Source organism: Carassius gibelio, chromosome B24 (assembly GCF_023724105.1).
Source record: "Carassius gibelio isolate Cgi1373 ecotype wild population from Czech Republic chromosome B24, carGib1.2-hapl.c, whole genome shotgun sequence".
NCBI lineage: Eukaryota > Metazoa > Chordata > Actinopteri > Cypriniformes > Cyprinidae > Carassius > Carassius gibelio.
Window position 1 is genome coordinate 20,872,775 of NC_068419.1, and position 9,400 is coordinate 20,882,174.

At 37.9% G+C, this 9,400-nt stretch overlaps 1 protein-coding gene across 2 annotated transcripts in view; it reads right to left on the minus strand.

Annotated features, from left to right (window-relative positions):
- dipk2ab (divergent protein kinase domain 2Ab) overlaps positions 1 to 8,537 on the minus strand; it is a 42,591-nt gene extending 34,054 nt beyond the window's left edge. Inside the window, exon 1 of one of the 2 annotated variants that reach the window (XM_052596755.1) lies at positions 8,102 to 8,537. The gene's annotated coding sequence lies outside the window, so the exon portion shown is untranslated. The remainder of the gene's footprint in view (positions 1 to 8,101) is intronic. The other variant, XM_052596756.1, reaches the window with a different exon arrangement.
- Between the last annotated feature and the right edge of the window lie 863 nt (positions 8,538 to 9,400).

The following is a 9,400-nucleotide window of genomic DNA, read 5'->3' on the forward strand; positions in this document are numbered from 1 at the left end:
ATTAATTCTGCACTAAATTATGTGAATTTTTTTGTGCAATTTGTGCATATATGTAAAATATAGACACTGAATAGATGTTAAACTATGCTATGCTAAACAATGCTAAACTACTTTGAATCACAATTAGCATGTTTCTGGTTTGGTGTTAATTAAGCTAGTTTTATGCCTTACTACTAGGTATATGGAGGTGTACAAAAATATAGTTTGAGAAACGATGCAAAAAAACTGACAAATTTACTCTAACATCACTGATGAAATGTTTTAATTTCCAACAACCTCATTATGCCCACATGCCATGTTCAGAATTACCACTCCATTACTCAAAGTTTCTCCTCCCTCTCGCCCACCGGTCAGGTGGTGAATAAAAGTAGGAAACACAGGCGTGAGGGCCACCGAATGCCACCTAACACAAAAAAATCAGCTCAGAATGTGCCAAAACAAAGGTTGCACAGTATCTTAGCAGAGTCAGCACAAAGGAACAAACTGGCTCTGAAGAGGAACTCTGAGTACGGAGAAGGGATAATGAGCCAGCAATGGATTTTGCTCACAAAGAACTATATGCAACATTTTAAATTACTGCATTTATTTGGTCTTTGAAGTCAGTGTAAAAACTTAACTGACACTTTACTTCTTATAGATTTGATGAAATCCGAGAGCTTTCTGACACTTTAAAGACATCAACGGAATTTCCTCTGTCAAGTCCCAGAGTAGTTCACTTCCAGAATAAAAATGTTCAGATAATGTACTCACCCCTTTGTCATCTAAGATGTCCATGTCTGTCTTTAGTCTAGGGATGCTCATTTCGATTAATTTTCCCGACCGACAACCGCCGCTCCTTAATCGATTATTAACCGTTAACTGATAAGATTATAATATTGAATTTGCATTAAATACAAATAAAATTGACGCGTATCTGTGACCCTTTAAAAAAAATACAAACAATTTTTTTTTTATCAAAGGGTTTATTTTAACATGCAAAGTGCAAACAGCAGAATACAGAACAGATCTTCAACAGAACCTGGATTCAGTTTAAATTTCTACGCACCTGCAGCATTTCTGACAGTGAGAGAAAAATAGAATAAAATAATAGGCTACAAATAAAAAACAAAATAGGTCTACACTAAATATATTTTTTAAACTTAAATAGCCTAATTAACAAATTAGGATGACAAAAAGAAAACACTGAATCCGTTTGAACGGATCTTTCAAAAACCGGCAATTTTTTTCGAGACTAAGATTTTTCGTTAAATAAAAATAGCAGCCCTACCTCAACACCTTGTCTAATTTTTATTTAAAAAAAGCAACATATCAACGTGATGTGGGGTCAGTCTGGAGCGCAGCCTGTTGACAGTTAGACCCGCGGCAGAAAACACCCTCTCCGATGGGACAGATGTACCGGGAATACACAGGTAACGTCTCGCTAGAGTGGCCAGCTTCGGGAAGCGCCTTTCATTTGCTTTCCACCAGTCAAGAGGATTAATATCCAGAGGAGGAGGATCGTCTCTCATGTAGATGTCAACCTCTGCTTCTGGATAATCAGTGGCTTGACGAGGGGTGCTGTAGTCACCTCCCAGGAGCATAATCATGGCGTTGCTTTGGCTGCGGTCTTCATCTTCAGCTTGGGTAGCAGACACTGCTTTCTCATCTCCTTCCGCATTGGCCATTACCAAAGCAGCACACATTTCAATAAGTTTTGCTTTTGAGGCTTCTTTCTCCGTTTGTGCAAAAAAAGGGAGATGTTTATGGCGTGGGTCCAGGACAGAGGCGATCAGCGCAGGTTTGGCCACCAGATCATCCTTGTCAACCTGTGACGAACATATAACCTCCTTATTAATTCAAAACAACGACAATAATAATATGAATAATAAATAATATTTAATAATAATAATAATAATAACTACCTCCATGCGGCCACTTAAGGACTGCCGAACCTTTGCCTTGAACTCCGTCACTCTGTGGCCGTCATCCTCGGCTCTAATCAGGTGTGTATTCAGCAGGCTAAAGGTGATGGGGTAAATGTTGGAAATTGAAACGTTCTTTTCTGATGACATTATGGTGGTTGCACATTTTAAAGTTTCCAACACGGGCGCAATCTCCTCCATTATTTGCCAGTGTTCGTCTCGTATCTCCAGGGTTCTGGCATCTTGCAGCCTTGTAACTGTTCGGTCAGACAGAACAGCTGTAACAGCCCACCTTTGTTCGAGAAGTCTTCCGAACATGTCACACACCGAGTTCCATCTTGTTTTACAAGACTGAATGAGCTGGTGTTTCGGAAGTTTCATTTGTGATTGTTTATCTTCCAGTGCCTTGGATGCAGGGGTGCTGTGGTTAAAATGCCTAACCAGGCGCCCAGCTGCAATGATGACCCGATGCACGAACACATTAAATCCATCATTTACAGCGAGCTGTAATGTATGAGCAAAACAGGGAACCGAGTCCCAGTTCACCCGTTCCGGAGAGTTTGCAGCCACGATGTTGCGTGCATTGTCATGAACACATGCAGACACTTTCCCATCAAGTCCCCATGTCTCCACCGCATCAATTAGTTTAGCTGCGAGGTTCTCAGCTGTGTGTCTGCTTGGCATACTCTGTGTTAGAAGGACAACTGTATTAACTTGCCAGTCCTCGTCGATGTAGTGACACGTTATTGTTATATAGCTCTCTGTTGTGAGTGCCGTCCAGCAGTCAGTCGTAAGGGCCACAAACTTTGTGCTTTCGAGTTGTGATTTAAGCGATTTTTTTCGCTCCTCAAAACGGGCCTCAATTCTACGGGTAATAGTGCATCTTGATGGGATTTCGTAATTGGGCTCAATATAGCCCAGTAGCTCTTGAAAACCTTCACCACAGACGACACTTATGGGCAAAGTGTCTTTAACTACCATTGAACAGATTCTCTGCGTTATCTCCTCAGATCGCCGTGCATCGCATCTTCTCCCTGATAACATGGAGGGCAAAGTTGGTTGCCCTTCATCACTCGAAGCTTGTGGATGTTTGCTTCGTAAATGGTACTGCATCGTACTTGTGCTACTGCTGTATTTTAATACGGCGCCGCATAATTTACAGGTAACTTCGTCGCCCTTTCTGTTAAAATGATCCCACACAGTGCTTCTTTTCGCTCGCTTCATTTTGCTTCCCTTGCTCGAAAAAAAAATCTTTAGGCATGTGTCACGTGTGTGGTTGCGCGTGCCGACGCGCTCCGTGAGTTAATAAATATAAGCTATAGGTTATAGTAGGCTATTTTATTTTTAAACCATGCAGCAAAAAAAAAAAAAAAGAACCTTAAAAAAAACGTTTTAAACCGTTTAACTGATAGTATTAATCGGTCAAAATTTTTACTTTCGGTTAACGGTTAAACGGTCAATATGAGCATCCCTACTTTAGTCGTAAAGAGATTATGTTTTTTGAGCAAAACATTTCAGGATTTCTCTCCATATAATGGACTTCTATGGAGCCCCCCGAGTTTGAACTTCCAAAAATGCAGTTTAAATGCAGATTCTAGCGAAATGATCGGTAATTTCCTAGAAGAAAATTGCAACTGATATACTTTTAATCTCAAATGCTCATCTTGGCAAGCTCAGTGTTTTTTTTTCTTTTTTTTTTTCTGGTTCAAGACAGTTAGGGTAGGTCCAAAAACTCCCATCTAATTTTCTTCGCCAACTTCAAAATCGTACTACATCACTGATTTACCGTTAAGAGTTTTATTTTATTTATTTTATTTTTATTAAAGAGCATTGGATCTCCTTTGTATGTTCACTTTGTAAACACTAGGTCTGCATTCTGAAGCAATGTAGGACAATTTTGAAGTTGGAGGAGAAAATGAGAGAGTAATCCTGAAATGTTTTCCTCAAAAAACAATTTCTTTACAGCTGAAGAAAGAAAGACATGAACATCTTGGATGACAAGAGGGTGAGCATATTATCTGTAATTTTTTGTTCTGGAAGTAAACTACTCCTTTTAAAGACATTGTTAAAATAGTCCATGTGACATCAGTGCTTCAATCTTATTCACTCTTATTTTAAGTTACGAGAATACTTTCTGTGCACAAAACAAAAAAAGAATTACTTTGTTGAAGAATTTCTGTGTCAGTCTTCGACACTCTTTCACGACAATACTTCAATGCATGTGTGTGCATTCCTCTACTTGTAAACAACGTGCAGCACATCTGGATTCTACATCAGAACACAGGTTCCGGTGTCAGCAGCACCACACACATGCATCGTGGGACTCTCATGAATGCACATCAAAGACCACAGAAGAGAAGAAATTGTTGAATAAAGTTGTTATTTTTGTTTCCTTTGACCACAAAAGGTATTATCATAGCTCCATAAAATGAAGGTTGAACCACTGATGTCACATGGGCTTTTAATAATGTCCTCACTACCTTTCTGTGCCTGGAACTTATTTTTCTTTGCTTTTTTATTTTATTTTATTTTATTTGTTCCCTGAATATATCTTAGGTTCACTCTCAGGAAAGAATGATACGATTATGCAAAACTGAATGGAAATGCCACTGCATGTTGAATGAGTTTCCTACATACTAATGTCAGAATATTTCCATGTTTTGCAAGTCGAGACAAGCAAAACATTAGTGTTAAAATGGATGTTGAAGACAGATAAAACATGACTTAACCTTTTCACACGTGAGTTAAAAATATTCCAGCTGAATATGTAAGGATCGTTTTTGCCGCTTCCCTAACTTTCAAACTGTAAATGTATATTTTTCTAATGCTCATTTAAATGTCTGAATAGTTGATATGTGCTCAAATGTCTGAATAGCTGATATGGCAGACGCTCAGCATCTGTCTCTGGTTCCAGGCCAAAAGCGAGATTTGAATTCAGCATTTGATCACATGAAGCACTGAATTTTCTAATCACACTGGTCTGATTTTAGTAGGGCTGTCACGATATTCGATTTTTCACACCACGGCCATTGGGTCCTACAGAACTCACTATATTGATAGATCACGATATCTATAGAAACATTACAGAATCAGCCAACTTTATTTTTACTTCATCTTGTTTTTCTTTTTACTCAATGAACATAAGGAACACAGGGCACATGCATTTTCACTTCTTCTTCAGGTCTTCTTTGGAGCTCCCTGTGAAATAACAAGAGAGACAATACTGTCAAGTTCAATGAACCAATGAAGTCATGCAGTTAACGTGCTTCTAATTGAGTGTTAATGTGTATTTAAACATATGAAAACAGGAAACCACTGTTAATAGGTTAATGTAACAGTTCCCATTCAATAACTAGTAAAATAATGGCAACTTACTGTCTGGATAATATTGAAAATGGTTCTTCTGAGACATATTCATCTGCAGACCTGCAGTGTGGATACTATTGGTTCTTCTCGGAGTAGTGCGGCTGTGCACTGCCTCTTCTTCTTGAGTGAAAGGTGTCAGAGTTAAGGCACAATACTGCCACCTGGGAGGTCAACCAGGTACCGGTGCTGGAGTAGGCTATTTGCGTGTTGTGATCTTAAGTGTCCTGTTCATTTTTAATATTATGTTTATCACCAATATATCCAAGTATATAGTCACACACTAAATTAACAAAATGTTGATATTTCATGATTTGAATATCACTGTTATCTTCAATACCGGTATATCGCATAACCCCTATTGTAGGCTCCATTTCACATTATTATAAAAATACATAAATATACATACACACACACACACACATATATATATATATATATATATATATATATATATATATATATATATAATTTAGTTTTATAATTCGGTGATTCACACAGTGATTCACACTCACAAAAATCTTGATTGAAGTCGATCTGATGGATGATTTGCAATGAGATCAATAACATGCATTTAGAACATTTTTATTTAATGCCAACTATAAACATTTGGAATCTCCTTGGTTACAATGGCTGTTTAGCTGAAATTATGGTTCATCTAGCTGAAGAGGAAATAAATATAACCTCTTTTCACCCCTCACTCTCTCTTTTTGTTTTAATCCAATTCAGAACAAACAAATAGGCTAAACAGAACTATATAATGAATATAGCAAAAAGGCTAAAGATAATAAAACATTTTTCAACAAGGCCCCTAATTCTTAACATTTTGAATCTAAGTTTGCGACTGTACTGAGTGGATTTTGTTAACTTTATTCCCATTACATTAAGCATTTTACAATGGCCTTGTCATTAGCTTTGCACATGCTGAGCTGCAGGCGGCCGGGTGAAGAACTGCAGTTGCCAAGGTTATCGACTGCAGGAGTCAATAATGTTTGATCACAAAAACAGTCATCCACAACTGAGCTGCCTCAGTCCAGCAACCCTCGCAGACAATGATGAATGGAAACAAATTTTCTTTCAAATACGAACAAATAAAAACACTCTAAATTACTGATTAACCCCATTCGCATTCAAAGTTGACACCTGAATCTTAAACTCAATGATGTGGTTACAAAACATCTATAGCGTCTCTAAAAGCTTTCGATCGGGATATTTTGAAATGACTCCCAGAGAACTAACACAAATCCTAGTGTATGCAAGTTATTTAGGCAAACGAGTGTATTGTTTAGAGACAGTCGAACAAATGTTCTAGTCAAATCAGACACATCGTTCGCCTTGCATTCACAACTACTATGCAAACAGATGCCTTTGTAAGCCACCAACATGATGTCTTAACTTCATTATGAGGGTGCATGAAACTCACATTTAAAAACTTTAAAATTATACACAGTCTAAATTATCTTGACAAAAGCAAAGTTGTCAGAAAAGGCTTAATACAATGTCAACACTTGATAGTGAGTCTGATGTTGTGAGCTGCGGTTTATAATACAGGTGTGGCTTTCTCACTTACACTATGTGTCCTGACAAATGATCGATCAAGTTACAGCACACCTTCCCAGACCGAGGTGGCAAAGACGCAAACAATAACATTTGCAAGGTCTATTTCAATTAAAATAAAACCATACGGTATTCTTGGAAAGAATAATAATTGGGTGGCAGATCAAAAACTAATATGAATGAGATGAACTAAGATGTAATGTGCATACATTTATTCAGCGTTTTGTTTGACAGCCTTGTTTATTAGCCTAATATGCAAGACTACTCCTAAAAAGGAATCTGTCACGCCGCAGGACCAGTTAAAACTAACTAGAGAAGGTGGAAGAAATGAAGACCAGTTACAGCAAATAAAACACCTTTATATATTTGACCAAAAATCTATACAGTCTTGTGCTTTTTAATAGGATAAACACAGTTACCCGTAGACCTAAAAAAGTCTCAGCTTGATCAATAAGTGTATGGGTGTTAATGCTTAGTGAATCAAATTATAATCCAGAGAACTCGCAGACTGCTCGGAGGTCAGCAGCTGAATCATATCATGTTATTTCAAGTGCCAGATCAGTGCCAAGAAATCTGAAACCTACTTCATGATCTCCTGAGCTGTGCTGTTTCAGAATACAAGATGAGAACAAGAAATGATGCATCAGTCGGTCTGTGTCATAACTTGTCTTTTCAATTAGACTTGAAATGAGTTGTACACATGCTTCTCACATACATTTACACATGTACATATGCATGTATATGTATGTGAGAAGTATGTGTACAACTCATTTCAAGTCTAATCGAATAGACAAGTTATGACACAGACAGACTGATGTATATATATATATATATATATATATATATATATATATATATATATATATATATATATATATATATATATATTTAATGAAACGTATTTTCATTCTTTGCAAAAAGAAAACAAAACAATTTAAATATGCGTGCTCCCAAATCTTTTTGACCATTTTTTATGACTTTTCAGCAGTTCGTTATTAAAAGGCATGTGATTATCGATTCCAGATTATTATTATTATTATTATTTAGATTTGAACGATTATGTATAGACAAAAGAGACAATAAAATAATCATAAATCAATTAATTCCCGAGTCTTTTTCCCAGACATGTCGAGGTTTTTGATAACCTGAAGACAGTAAACACGGTGTCTAGAAACAACGTTTATGCAACTAAGAAACGACCAACGAACGTGAACTGACTGGACGAAATACGTTTCAATAGAACCGAGAGAGAGAAAGAGAGAAAAAAGCTGCCAACAAACCTGAGAGAGTTTCTTCAGTCCGTCCTGCAGGAGTGAGTCTCTGGCTCGGTTACTCAGGCTGGAGCGCTCGCGCTGCTGTTACTCTGTAGCGCGTGAGACGCTCCGAAAAAAGAAACCCGAGAAACATTGTATCCCAGACGCTCAGCGGCTCACATACTCACATCAGACAAACTCAGCCGCTCTTTCCATTAGGAGACCAGCCAGTTAGCACCCTAACCAGAGGCATAAACAATAATCAAGCCTCCAATTCTCAATCTCTTATATGAATCAGTCGTTTATATATGCAGGACTTCTGGAGCAGATCTCTCGATCTGTCGAGAACAGGAGTTTGATCGAGCACGGTCCCCACACACACTGCTGCTGGTCTCCAGCACTACCAGCGATCCACAGCGACCTACTCTTTCCAACACCGAGCAGTCAGTATTTGCGACGTCCTTCATCGCTTTACGTTATTGGCTTTAGGGCGTTGTCATGGCGCCCGCTCCCGCCTCCCGTTACGCGCACTCGCGCAGCACTGTCCTCGTTTTCCATGATGGGTGAATATAGCTTTGCTCTAGAGACCGAGTAAATTATTTAAAAACATATGATCCAAGGCGCAAAAACGTAAAAAAAAAAAGAATAAATAAAATTCAAATAAAATAACAAATATGTATAATAAACTGCAATTAAGAAAGAAGGAAATAAAATGTTGAATGATATGGAGGGCATTAATGAAATAAAAGAGGCGCATGTCATCCAGGTGATCATCCGGATCATTCTGGACGAGCTTTGTTAGCAAACCGTCTAACCGAGTGGCACTTCCGAAATCCATTTCTTCACAAATGATGTCTGTAAAACCATGTGGCCTGACCATATTCCTTAAGGACGCCTGTGGGCCAAAGCCTGGAGAGCCGGTTCTGCTCTGGACTCGTTCCTGAAAAAACACACAATCTTCTGCTGAAACAGGGGAAAAGGAGAAGAACCTGCACTGAATTATTAATGATATTACAAGCAACAAGCATATTTTGTTCCCATATAACGCAGTTCAACCCAATTAAACTAAAAATCAAACATTTCGTTGAAATTACACACAGGGATAACAGGAACTGTTTACATAAGTCCACAATAAATGTCCCTAAAGTAAAAAAAAAAAAAAAAAAAACGCACCTTTGGAATTCAAGTAATGCCAATGTGGTTTTTATATTATACCAAGACGGTGGTTCCGCTCTAATAAGTTTATATTGAAATAATCATGGACGACAGAGACTTAATTACAGCAACAATGTTTTGAGATGCCAACTAAAGGAAATCATTCTAGTA